Consider the following 13,669-nt stretch of genomic DNA (forward strand, 5'->3'; position numbering starts at 1 on the left):
AAGATTCATTTAGTTGACACCAAATAATATTATTTGGCATGCCAGTTCACCAAGAATAAGAGAACTGCAAAATGTCACAAAGTACTAAAACTGAGGGTGTCTTTGTTAACCCTTTTGGCTGGTAGAATTAGGACTGCCACTGTGGCTATGTCTTCTATTGTACTTGAAGTGCGGCCAGCGTGGGGCTCAAGAAAGGTGGCCAACTTGCTCTCTAAGCCAACTCAGCAGGTGAACTCGCTGCCCTCCTCCCTGTGCGGGACCTGACTCCCAGGGGTGTAAATCTCCCTGGTAACGCAGGATGTGACTCCCGGGGATGAGCCTGGACCTGGCATTGCAGGATTGAGAAAGCCTTCTTGACCAAAAGGGGAAGAGAAATGAAACAAATAAAGTTTCAGTAGCTGAGAGATCTCGAATAGAGTTGAGAGATTATTCTGGAGGTTATTCTTATGCATTATATAGATATCCCTTTTTAGATTTTAGTGTATTGGAATAGCTAGAAGGAAATACCTGAAACAGTTGAACTGCAACCTAGTAGACTTGATTCTTGATTCTTTTTTTTTAAAATTACTTTATTTATCAAATAAAAAGAAATTCCAAGCAAAACAAAGCAAAGCAATGGGAAAAACAAATATCCCGAAATAACTTCATTCCTTCCAATAGACTTGATTCTTGAAGATGATTGTATAACTATATAGCTTATATGCGATGACTGTATGATTGTGAAAACCTTGTGGTTCACACTCCCTTTATCTAGTGTATGGACAGATGAGAAGAAAAATGGGGACAAAAAAGTAAAAGAATAATGGAGGAGATGGGGAGATGGGATGTTTTGGGTGTTCTTTTTTATTTTTATTCTTTTTTTTTTGAGTAATGAAAATGTTCAAAAATTGATTGTGGTGAATGCACACCTATATGATGATTCTGTGAACAATTGACTGTACGCTTTTGATAATTGTATGGTATGTGACTCTATCTCAATAAAATTGCAGGAAAAAATTAAAATAAATAAAATAAAAATTTAAAAAAAGAAAAGCGGCTATATTAGGGTTCTCTAGGGGAACAGAATCAATGAGAGATATCTATGAATATAAGATTTATAAAAGTGACTCACACAACTGTGGGTATGCATGAGTCCAAGTTCTGTAGGGCAGGCAGCAAAACGGCAACTCCAATGAAGATGTTCGATGAACTCCTTAGGAAATGAACTGGCAACTTCAACGAACTCCTCAGGAAATGCTTCACTGGTCAGCTGAAGAAGAAGTGAAGGTCCTCTATCTGTCTCGCTTTAAAGTCTTCAACTGATAGGATTAAATCCAGCCAACCGTGTTCTCTCGTGGAAGACACACCCTTCATTGATGTCATCAGTCACAGCTGCAGTCGATTCACTGATGATTTAATAAACCAGCCTGTTGGTTTATTAACCAGCCACAAATGTCCTCTCAACAATGGTTAGGCCAGTGCTTGCTTGAGCAGACAGCTGGGTACTACCACCTGGCCAAGCTGACACATGAACCTGCCTAACCATCACAGCAGCCAACCTCAATAGTTTTCTTAAATATTGGTGAATCTTTGTTTCTTCCTTGTTTTCTTTTTTTAAAGACAAAAAAATTCATATATATAGAAGTTCTGAAATTTCCTTTCCATGGCAAATGTCTTTGCTGTAAAGAAATGGCGAGTGGATGTCTTTTATACCCCCTGGAGCACACACATCCCATTTTGTAGAACACTGCTCTGTATTATTGTCAACACGGTCCTTTGGTTGTCCAGTTTTGAAAGGGGACCCTACCCTAAGCTCCTGCTAACCTTAATAGGCCTAAACTAGGATAACCAGACAATTTCAATGTCTTGTTCTCTATTGGCCAATTTCATTTTCTCCTGAAGTATTGATAGGTAGTTAATAATGATTGACTAACCCATTAAGGCAGTTAATGTACACAAATAAAGTTCTCCAGGAGACACTCCCTTAAACCATCCCTCAACAAACTGTTAAAACTTCATGTGCTTTAGTCAGGCTGTCGTGGGAAAAGCTGGGGTGGGAGGGATGGTCGGCTCACCGTGTGACACCCCTTTAACCCTGGGGTGGGAGGGGGTGGTTGGCTCCCCGGGTAGCACCCTTTTAATCACACCACGGTGCCTGCCTACTTCCCATAATTGGGCTGACTCCATGCTTTCACCAATGAGACTGGAAATTAAACACTTGATAGCTATGCCATTCATTTATCAAAAGAATGAATGACGTACTGGATGCTGAGACGTCTGCTGGGATCCCCCTTCTGGAAGTGGGGACATGTACCCAAGCTGCTGGATGTGTTGTTGGAAGATTGCCTTCAGCCTCTTTGCCCAAAGCCCACGTCCTTCCAGAGACTGATCAACTTGGGGGGATGGAGACCTGGCCCCCTGCCCCACCTTGGGACAACTCTGAAGGGCTCTCCCAGCTTCAGAGCTCCCCAGGGGTTGGCTGAAGCCTTTGTTGGGGGAATCCACTGAGATCTCCTTCTCCCTCTGCCCAACCCGGCTTCCATCCTTTTCCCCTAAGAGGCATTGATTCCAAGAGCATTCCCTAAAAAACATCCTGCACACTAGTCTCTACCTCCCAGAAAAGCAAAGAAAAATAAGCTTGCCAGTGCCTGTGCATGCTTCCAGAGACGGTCTTAAGCATGTGTGTGAATGTGTTTATATAAAAATAAATATATGCACATTTATGCCATTTTCCTACAAAAATTGCAGCACCTTATACATGTTATTTGACTACTTGCTTATTTCATTTCTTTTTTTTCTATTTTAAATTTGTTTATTTTTACATATTGGTACAAAAAGTCTTTTAATTAATGTATAATACTCCATTTTATGGATATGCCTTAATACTAGCCACCATCTGAGAGTCAACTATTTGCCAGGGGTCTTCCAGCCTCTTTATATTATATTTACTAGACACATATTTATTGAACACTAGTATGTGCTGGGCTCCATCCTGGGTGCTAGGGAATACTGGCAACTGTTATCCCACACTTCAACTTTTATTGGTTAGTTACTATTATGATTCCTAATTTATAGATGGGAAATAGGAGGTTTAAGTAAAGTGCCCAAGGTCACGTGACTAATAAGTGGTGGCTCTGGGTTCCATCACCAGGCAGGATGTCTCCAGCATCTCTGCCCTTAACCCCTCCACTAGCCTATGTCCCATCCTTTAACTTATTTCACCAGTCCGGACACTGATGGGCAGTCAGGCTGTGCACAATTGACGCAACGATAAACAAGCCTGCAGTGAACGCCCTCTCTCATGTGTCCCTGGGGTGCCATATCCCTATGTTTAAAAAGGACTGAGAACAGGAAACAGACCCACGGGGCAGCTCAGTAATGCCAAGACCAGTTTCTGATGACTTAACACAACATCAGTTAGCAGTCCCAGGCCCTTAACCAGATTATTTTAAAAGGTTCCTTTCTTCCAAACCAGGGCTTCATGGAATCAAAAGACGCCACATTCCGTTCTTAATACGAAAATCTTGCATTAAGCTTTTAAAATACTTCCACGCAGGCCCTGTGTGTTGGATGCATATTTGCAGATACAGTAATACCTGGATCACCATCACCAGCGTCTCTGGTGGGAAGTGGAATGTTTTTATTGAAATTGTTCTTGTTTGTGTTTCAGAAAAGAAATGAAAGCAGATCTACAATCTGGGTCTGGTTTTAATCATCGCATAATCTTTATGAGACAATGTAAGGCTGAGAATTCTTTAATCTGATATTTTTAAAGAAAAATACATGCTTGGGAATGATAAAACCAATCAGCCTTAAAAGAAGAAGGATGGAAAAAAAAAATCTCTCACATAAAAGAGAAGCAGGAAATTCCAGAGAAGTTTCACAGGGAGAAGGGGAAAATGAAAGTCTGTATTGCTATTTATTGGTTTGTTATTTCTTAGTATAGGGTAATACCCGGTTTTGTTGAACAACCAAAATTCAATTTAGAGGAAACTGGAGAGTTCACACTCTCCGAAGTGAGAACATAATTCACGGGTGGGTTGCAAATCCACTGCATGCCGTATTTTACTGACCCTGCAAACACGTGTGTTGTCCTCTTCAGAGAACTTCCTGTTCTGGTCACACATCCATCATACGCTAGAGATTTCATGTCTGAGCAATGTCTAATGTCTCTGAACATATTCTTGAAAATGTTCATCTAATGGTGCATTCCACTAATTGGGAGAAAAAAAGTGATTTGGTAGGACTTCACTGTTAGCTGTTGGAATTTAAAGGCATTTTCCTATAATGCTCTGCTATAGTGGGAATAGTCAAATCTCAGTCTTCCAATAAGCTGCAGAGCTATTAATGGATTTCTAGGTAATGTTGTTTAGTGTTAATACTCTGTGGAATACGTTTTTCATTAAAATGTGAACGTGGTCCCAGCATGTTTTATATAAGATGGGTTAACATTACTGTTTCCTAGTGTGAATATAATGTAAAAATTTATCTAGTCTTCTTCTCTGAGTTTTTCAATGGATTTCGGCTTTCTTTTTAACAGTCATGATGACTCAACCATGGAGATTAAAAAGTAGCAAGAAAAAGCCAATAAAGCATAAAAGAAATCCAAGAGTTTCAGAGAAATGAGATTTTGCCAAATGATGCACAGTATATTCCCTGTCTATCAAAGCATTTTCAATCTTAAATTTATTCTAAAATCCCTCACTTAATGTTTATTTGGGCCAGTTCCATAGCATGAATCAAATCATGAAGGTTAAATGAGTAAATCAAACACCATCCCAAAATTCATATTGGATTATAAAGGCATCTCTGTTCTTATTCCCATTATCTTGTCTCTTTCTAAAGATAATCTAAATTTTTATGTGACTAAAATAGTCACATGTCATAATACCACAGGACTTAAAACTTTAACTGCTCTATGTTGCACATCTCATTTCTAAATCCACTCCAAAAAGGGAAAAAAAAAAAAAAAAAAAACCCACTGGATAAATTAAAATACCTAATATTTCCCCATTATAATTCTCTCTTTACCTTTGCTATAAATTATACATGTTTACTGGAATGAATACAATTGCCTTTTCTTCTGTTAGTTAAAGCCCTTTGTCTACAGAAAGTGGTAAGAGCCCATCCATTATTTAAGTTACTATTTCTATAACTGAATTAATACATACATCTATTCCAGCAACTAGGTTGATGGAGTGAGGATTTTCTGCTTGATGTCCCCCTCCATCATAGCTGTACAGATGCTTAATAGTGAAAACACATGGCTGGAAACACCAGGCTTTCCTATTAATGGGGAGAGTGTAAATAATACTCAACACATTTTTAGCAAAAGGATGGTCTCCTATTTTAAAAGATTCCTTTCCTACGCTCTTAATTCTCTAGGGCCTAGAATGGAAAATGATAGCTATTACATCCTGCTTTGCAGTGTTAATCCAGGGTGCCCTGGATTTTTCAGTATAAAAATTGGGAGATCATTCCTTCATCATTAGGCCAACCTCATTCGGCTGCTGCCTTCAGTTCCCCCAACTTCAGTGTTTTGGCCTTCAGTGGCTGCCTCAGTGAAGACTTTCGGGGATGGTCCTCTGTAGAGAAAGTGAGCATAAGAACCTGCCTGTTGTGGGAAAATAATATCTGCCACTTGCTTCCAGTGGCTTCTACTGTTGAACCTACATATATGTTTCTATTTAATTTGTACATTGATAGACTTTAGAGGAATTTTTATCCCATTTTAGAAGACTGAATTGTGCATTGCAGTGTACAGAAGATAACTTTCTGTAAGTGATACAGTGAACCACACACTCACACGTTGTTGGCAACATTTATTTTTTAAATAAATAAATAAATTTACTTGAGGGTTAGGGTTATGGGGAAGAGACAGAGCGGTAACAGAAGAATGGATAATGACAATCATCCTGCTTCATGCAGAGAATCTGTGTCCTCACAGTCAACTTGTCCATGCCTGGTTGACGATATTGTCCCCAGAAGCCTCTGTGAAAATATTCAATTGTTAATTGGAAGAGAATGAGAACCCAAAGGTCTCATTCATTTACTAAAAAAATACATATTTATCCCTTACTCTGCATCAGGCTCTGTCCTAGAGGTGGGGACTATAGGGAGAAACAGAATGGACGTATTCCCATTTCTTGGGGAGCTTATAAGCTTATAATATCACTAACTGCTAACATATTGGTAAGCATTCCTTATATAAGAAGAATAATGTTCTGGTTTGCTAATGCTGCCATTAAGCAAAATACCAGAAATGGCTTGGCTTTTATAAAGGGGGTTTATTTGGATACAAAGTTATAGTCTAAAGGCCATAAAGTGTCCAAGGTAAGACATCAACATTCGGGTACTTTTACTGAAGGGTGGTCATTGGCATCCGGAAAACCTCTGTTAGCTGAGAAGGCACATGGCTGGCATCCACTTGCTCCCAGGTGGCATTTCAAAATGGCATTGTCCAAAATGTTGCTCTTGGGGTGTTTTGTCCTCTCTTCACTGCAGCTGCTCTTCAAAATGTCACTCTTAGTTGCACTGAGCTCCTTCTCTTTGTCAATTCATTTATATGGCTCCAGTGATTTAATTCAGACCAACTGTGAATGGGTGGGGTAGCACCTCCATGGAAATTTTCCAACCAAAGGTCTTGTCCACAGTTGATTGAATCATATCTCCATGGAAACAATCAAAGGATTCCAACCTAATCAGCACTAACACATCTGCCCCCACAAGATTGCATCAGAGAACATGGCATTTTGGGGAATGTAATACACCCAAGCTGGCACAAGTAATAATGACAAACACTATTTTTTGAAGACTTACTAAATGTCGGATGCTTTATATATGCCATCTGACTTAAGTTTCACCAAAAAATATTATAGGTGCTATTATTCACCTCAATTATAAATGAGGAAACTGAGGCTCGGAGAGGTTTAGTAACAAAGTCAAACAATGAGATTGAAGTAATATCAAACATCAGCCTGTAAAACCTTAACATTTATGCTATTAACCCCGAGCTCTGGCTATTCTCTTGGATTAATTGCTGGCTTAGAAAGGGAAGAAGGCTGAAAGGGAAGGCCCTTGAACCTGGTAATTTGATTCAAGGCAGAGATTTTAAAAATAGGGCAAGCCATGGACTTTCATTCCATCCAAGATGGAGTCACAAGGACTGGATTTTTACCCTCCCAACAGAAACAACTAAAACCACAGCCAATATGCATGGAACATGCTTTGAAAGACATCAGACATCAGTCAGCAAAGGACAGTGATCCCTGAGAAACAGGAAATAAACAAGATATGCCTGAAAATTGCTGCAGCTCTACACTAGAGTTTCCAGGTCATGGTGTAGAGAGGGGCACCAGGCAGATATCAGTGCCCCCAGCCCCCAGCCCCTGAGTTGAAGAGACAGGGATGAGGGTCTGGGGAGACCAAGGTGGTCAATGTTAGCAGAAGAGGAGAGAATGATCTGGAGACAAGTCTGGACCAATGCAGAGGGTCTCCCAAGAGGCCTCAGCTGAGGACTATTGGTGTGTGAGGAAACTCCCAAGGCCAGAGAAAGAACCGTGGGGCCAGAAATAGTTCCTGTTCCCACCAGCTAGCATGGAAAACATCACCATTCATGGGAAGCAGGTAGGTACTCGGAAGCATTTTACTCCGCAGTGGGGCAGAATTAGACAGAGACTACGTTCTCTCCGGTTCTGCCCAACAACTCTTAGAATCAAAACCTGAAAGGATCAAAGCACTTCAATTAATTTAACTGTGTTCCAGAATAGAGTTCAAGAATAGTTATAGTAATGCCAAAAATAGGCAACACCCAACTAGGTAAAATTCACAATGTCTAGCATTCAATCAAAACTTAGCAGGAATGTCAGAAAGTTAAGAATAGAATTGCCATATGACCCAGCAATCCCACTTCAAGATATATTCCCAGAAAATGAAAGCAGAGGCTTGAACAGATACTTGCACATCAGTGTTCATAGTGGCATTATTCGCCAAAAGGTGGAAGCAACCCAAGTGTCCATCAACTAATGAATGAATAAGTAAAATGTGTTTTGTATACACAATGGAATATTATTCAGCTGTGAAAAGGAATGAAATTCTGATGCATGCGACAACATGGATGAATCTTGAAAACATCATGTTGAGTAAAATAAGCCAGACACAAAAAGACAAATATTGAATGACCTTCCTGATATGAAATAATCAGTATAAGCAAATGCATGGTGTCAGAATCTAGAATTTAGGTTACCAGGGGGTTTGGGTGGGGTAGAGAATAACGAGTTAAAGCTTAAAATGTAGAGTTTCTTTCTGGGATGATTAAAATGTTTTGGTAATGAATGGCTTGGTGATGGTAGCACAACATTGTGAATGTAATTAGCAGTACTGAATTATATATTTGAATATGGTTAAAAGGGGAAATTTTAGGTTGTATGTATGTTACTAGAAAAAAATAAAGATATAAATCCATGGGACTGTACAACACAAACAGTGAATCCTAAGATAAACCATGGAATGTAGTTAATAGTACAATTATTAAAATGTTCTTTCATTAAGTGTAACAAATGTACCACACTAATGCAAGGTATTAATAATAGGGTGGTATATGGGAACCCTGTATTTTATGCATTATTTTTCTTTAAACCCACATCTTCTCTAATTAAAAAAAAAAAAAAAGAAACACATAGCAGGAATGTAAAGAAGCAAGAAAATATGGTCCATAAGTAGAGGAACAAAATCAATTGAACTGACCCATAATGACACTGATGATAGAATTAGTTGATAAAGACATTAAACAGTTATTAAATATGTATGCCATATTTTCAATGAACTGGAAGATTGTGCATAAGTAGAGACATGGAAAATATAAAAAAGACCCAAGTTGAAATTCTATGAAAACTATAATGAATGAAATGAAAAAAACATACTGGATGGGATAAAAGCAGATTAGACATTGCAGAAGAAAAGATTAGTGAACTTAAAGACAGCAATAGAAACTAAACAAAAAGAAAAACAGAAAATAAAAAGACTGAAAAAATAGAGCTGTGGGACAACTTCAAATGGCCTAATATATGTATAATTGGAGTTCCTGGTCTCAACAAATTAGGAATAGAAGGAAATTTCCTCAACTTGATACAGGTTATGGATGAAAAACCTATAGCTGGCATCATATTTACGGTGAATGATTAAGTACATTCCCCCTGAAGACTGAGAGTAAGGCTAGGATGTTCATTCTAACCACTTCTATTGCATATTGTCCCAGAGGTTTCAACCAGATCAGTAAGGCAAGAAGAAGAAATAAAAGGCATTTGGTTTGGAAAAGAAGCAGTAAAGCTATCTGTTCACCGATGACGTTATTGGCTATGTAAAAATCTTATGGAATCGACAGAAAAGCTACTAGAATTAATAGGAAGATTGCAGGATGTGTCAATATACAAAGATCAATTATTTCTATGTACTACCTATGAACAACTGGATATTGAAAATTTTTTAAACACCATTTACAATAGCATAAAAAAGTGAAATACTCTGGCCAAACAATGTATAAATCCTGTATGCTGAAAACTACAAAACATTGCAGAAAAAAGGAGAAGATCGAAATAAGTGGATTATTTACTAGCATCATAGATTGGACAACTCAATGTAGCTAATATGTCAAATTTCCCCCAAATTAATCTGTAAAAGCAATGCAGTCACAATCAAAATCCCTTTTGTAGAAATTTTTTGTAGAAATTGAAAAGCTCATTCTAAAATTTACATGGAAATGTAAAGGACCTAGAAAAAACAAAACAACTTTGGAAAATAGGAACAAAATTGGAGATCTCACAGTACCTAACTGATACTTATCATAAAGCTACATTTATCAATATACCATGGTATTGGTATCAATTTCTTTGAATACTCTTCCTAGACCTTTACCCTTTTCTTCCCCTTCTGGGACACCAATGAGTCTTATATTTGGACGTTTCATATTATCTATCATATCCCTGAGGTCCATTTCGATTTTTTCAATTTTTTTCCCCATTCTTTCTTTTATGCTTTCATTTTCCATTCTGTCATCTTCCAGGTCACTGATTCGTTGTTCAACTTCCTCTAGTCTTGTACTATGAGTGTCCAGAATCTTTTTAATTTGGTCAACAGTTTCTTTAATTTCCATAAGATCATCCATTTTTTTATTTAGTCTTGCAATGTCTTCTTTATGCTCTTCTAGAGTCTTCTTGATTTCCTTTATATCCCGTACTATGGTCTCATTGTTCATCTTTAGTTCTTTGAGTAGCTGCTCTAGGTGCTGTGTCTCTTCTGGTCTTTTGATTTGGGTGCTTGGGCTTGGGTTATCCATATCGTCTGGTTTTTTCATATGCTTTATAATTTTCTGTTGTTTTTGGCCTCGTGGCATTTGCTGAACTTGATAGGGTTCTTTTAGGGTTTGTAGACCTATTGAAGTCCTTATCTCTAATTTATCAGATCTACAGCTTCGTGGAGTACACTTTCTGTAACTAACCAGCAGGTGGCGTCCACGAGCCACCTGTTCTCCACAAGCCAGTTCTCCCCTGCTTAGCCTTTTTGGTGAGTGGGGGAGTGAGTCTTGTGGGGCCCAATTGGTGTACCAAGCTTGCGTGTGTAGTTGGTGTTGCCTGCCCTGTATGCGGGGCGTGTTTCTGGGCAGTCGGGGAGGGGGGTGGCCCTAACAATCAAATCTCCCTGATGATCCTAGAGTTTTAAAGCTGCTGCAATAGTCTAATCCTTCAGTTCAGTCCTGCCACAGTTTGTCTCTGCCACTGACCCACAAGTCCTTGGTATTGGCGTATGGCTCCTGAGACTTGCAAGTGGGCCCCTCTTCCAGGCTGTGCACCCCGGGTCCTCTGTTTAGGGATGACTGTGCTATGTCACAGGTGAGTGCCGTCCCCCCAGGGCAGTTTTGGGCTGCTGGGCTGTGTATGGAGGCTCCCAGTCTGCTCAAATGATGGCTGAATGGGGCTTTGTTAATTCACACTGCTCCACCTTCCCAACTCTGGGACAATCAGCTGAGGTTGCAGGGAAGGCTAATGTCCACGCCCAGTTTTGTGGTGTGTGCCTGTTATTTGAAGCACTTCCATCACACTGGGTTGTCTGGGGCAGTTCTGGGCTATGGGGCTGGCGATGGGCAGGAATGTTTCCTGACCACCAGGATGGTGGCTGTGAGCGGACACCCCCCTTTTCTTGGGAAGTTGTGGTGTTTAGTGAATTTTCTCAGCCACTGGATTATTGCCTTTTGTCTCAGAGCTCTCTTAGTTCTGCTCTTGACTTGACGTGCCCAAATTGCAATTCTTTGAAGCTTTCTGTATTGGGCTTCTTAGAGTAATTGTTTTAGAAAAAGAAAAAAGGATTAAAAAAAAAAAAAAAAAAAAAAAAGGGCCCTCCTCAGAGATCTAATGGGTTATTGAAATGCTAATAGACAAAGCAACCAGGGCCATTAAGGAAGGGTCCACAGGGCAGAGAGATCAGCTTTTCTTTGGGATTTGCATATGCGCCTCAAGGCCTGAGCTCCGCCCTTCCCCTTTCTATGTTCACCAGAACTCCAAAAATCCTCCGCTTTTATTTTGGAGTTTTTCGTGTTGTTTTTTTCTATGCCTGTCTCCTCTCTGCTGGGCTGGCTGCTCTCAGATTCTCTGGTGTCTGGTCTCAGTCTATCTGTGGTTGGAGTTTGGATCAGTAGAATGAGTTTCCGATAAGGGCTGCCACTGCAGTTCTCCCTTCTCCTTCCCGGAGCTGACAGCCCCTCCTCCCACGGGACTGAGCCTGGCAGGGAGGGGCGCGGGTCCCCTGGCCGCAAAAACTTACAGATTTCGCTGATCTCAGCAGTTCGACATTTTCATGAGTGTTGTATGAAGTATGCCCAAAGACAGATTGCTCTGTGGTGTCCAGTCCACGCAGTTCCTGTCTTTCTACCTACTTTCCTGGAGGAGTAACTAAAACTTACAGCTCACCAGTCTGCCATCTTGCCCCGCCTCTCCGGTATTGGTATCAAGATAGATAAATAGATCAATGGAACAGAATAGAGAAATTAAGGTAATGTGATATCGGTGTCAAAGTAGACAAATACATCAACAGAAAAGCATAGAGTCCAGAAATAGACCCACACATTTCTAGTCCATTGATTGCTGACACAGGTGTAAAGGCAATTCAGGGAAGAAATTATTGTCTTTTCGACTAATTGTGCTGAAACAATTGGATATTCATGCACAAAATATTAACTCTGATCTAAACCTTGCACTGTATACAAAAACGAAGTCAAAATGTATCAGAGATCTAAATGTAAAAACTAAAACTATAAAATATCTAGAAGAAAATTCAGGAGAAAATCTTTCTGGCCTTGGATAGGCAAATACTTCTTACATATAGTACCAAAAGCATACTCCACATACATTAAATTGATAAATTGAACATCATTAAAATAAAGAACTGCTCTTCAAAGGGCACCATTAAGAAGATGAAAAGAGAAGCCACAGACTGGGAGAAAATGTTTTCAAGTCACATATCTGATAAAGTGCTGGTCCACAGAATATATAAATATCTCTAAAAACTCAGTAATAAGAGTACAAACAACCCTATTTTTAAAAAATGACCAAAATATCTGAGCATACAATTCACTAAAGAAGATATGTGGATAGCAAATAAACATATGAAAATATATCATCATTAGTCATTAAGGAAATACACATTAAAACCAATATTGGATACCACTATACATCTAATAGAATGTCTAAAATTAAAAAGTTTTACTGTATTAAATGTTGGCTACCTTTAGACAATGTGTATATAGAATGATGCATCCGCTTTAAAAAATTGTTTGACACTTTCTTAAACAATTAAGCATGCACCTACCATTTGATCTGGCCATTCTACCCCTAGATATTTACTCAAGAGAAATAAAGGCCTAAGTCCATACAAAGATTGTACGTGAATGTTCATAGCAGTCTTGTTTGTAATAGCAAAAATTAGATAAATCTCAAAATAATTATGCTGTATAAAAGAAGCCAGACAAAAAATATTACATACTGTATGATTCCATTTGTATAAAATTCTAGAAAATGTAAACTAATCTACAGTGAAAAAAAGCAGGTAGTTCCCTGGGGATGAGGGTTAGGGGTGGGGTGGAGGGATTCCAGAGGGACAGTAGGAAATTTTGAGGTGATGGAAATGTTGATTACTTTATGGTGATAGTTTTATGTGTAAATACATATGCCAACACTTATCAAATTGTGTGCTCTAAATATATGCAGTATATTATTAGTTCATTATATACAATATATATGTATTTATATATATATGTGTGTGTGTGTGTGTGTATGTGTGTGTATATATACATATATATATATATATATATGTTTCGCAGGACTTGCTGCAGCAATCTAGTGGCAGAACCTGAAATTGGAAGAGTCAAGACTTGAGGCAGCAAAGACAGTTAAGATGTTGAGAAATCCAAATATCTGTATACCTAGGGCCATCCCTATAGCACCAAATTTATATAGATAACTCTAATAGCATCTCATTTCTAAGAAAATAATAAATATTGACAAATAGTCACCAAGGTTCCTGCTATCACATTCAGATTTTTGTGCTGCTTACAAAAAGGCACCCCTGGCTTGTGTAGTCCTGTCGCCCTTCAGCCAGGTGCCTTTATGCAGTGCACGGTCCACACAACCACCCACGGCAG

The sequence above is a fragment of the Choloepus didactylus genome, chromosome 5 (genome assembly GCF_015220235.1).
Source record: "Choloepus didactylus isolate mChoDid1 chromosome 5, mChoDid1.pri, whole genome shotgun sequence".
Classification (NCBI taxonomy): domain Eukaryota; kingdom Metazoa; phylum Chordata; class Mammalia; order Pilosa; family Megalonychidae; genus Choloepus; species Choloepus didactylus.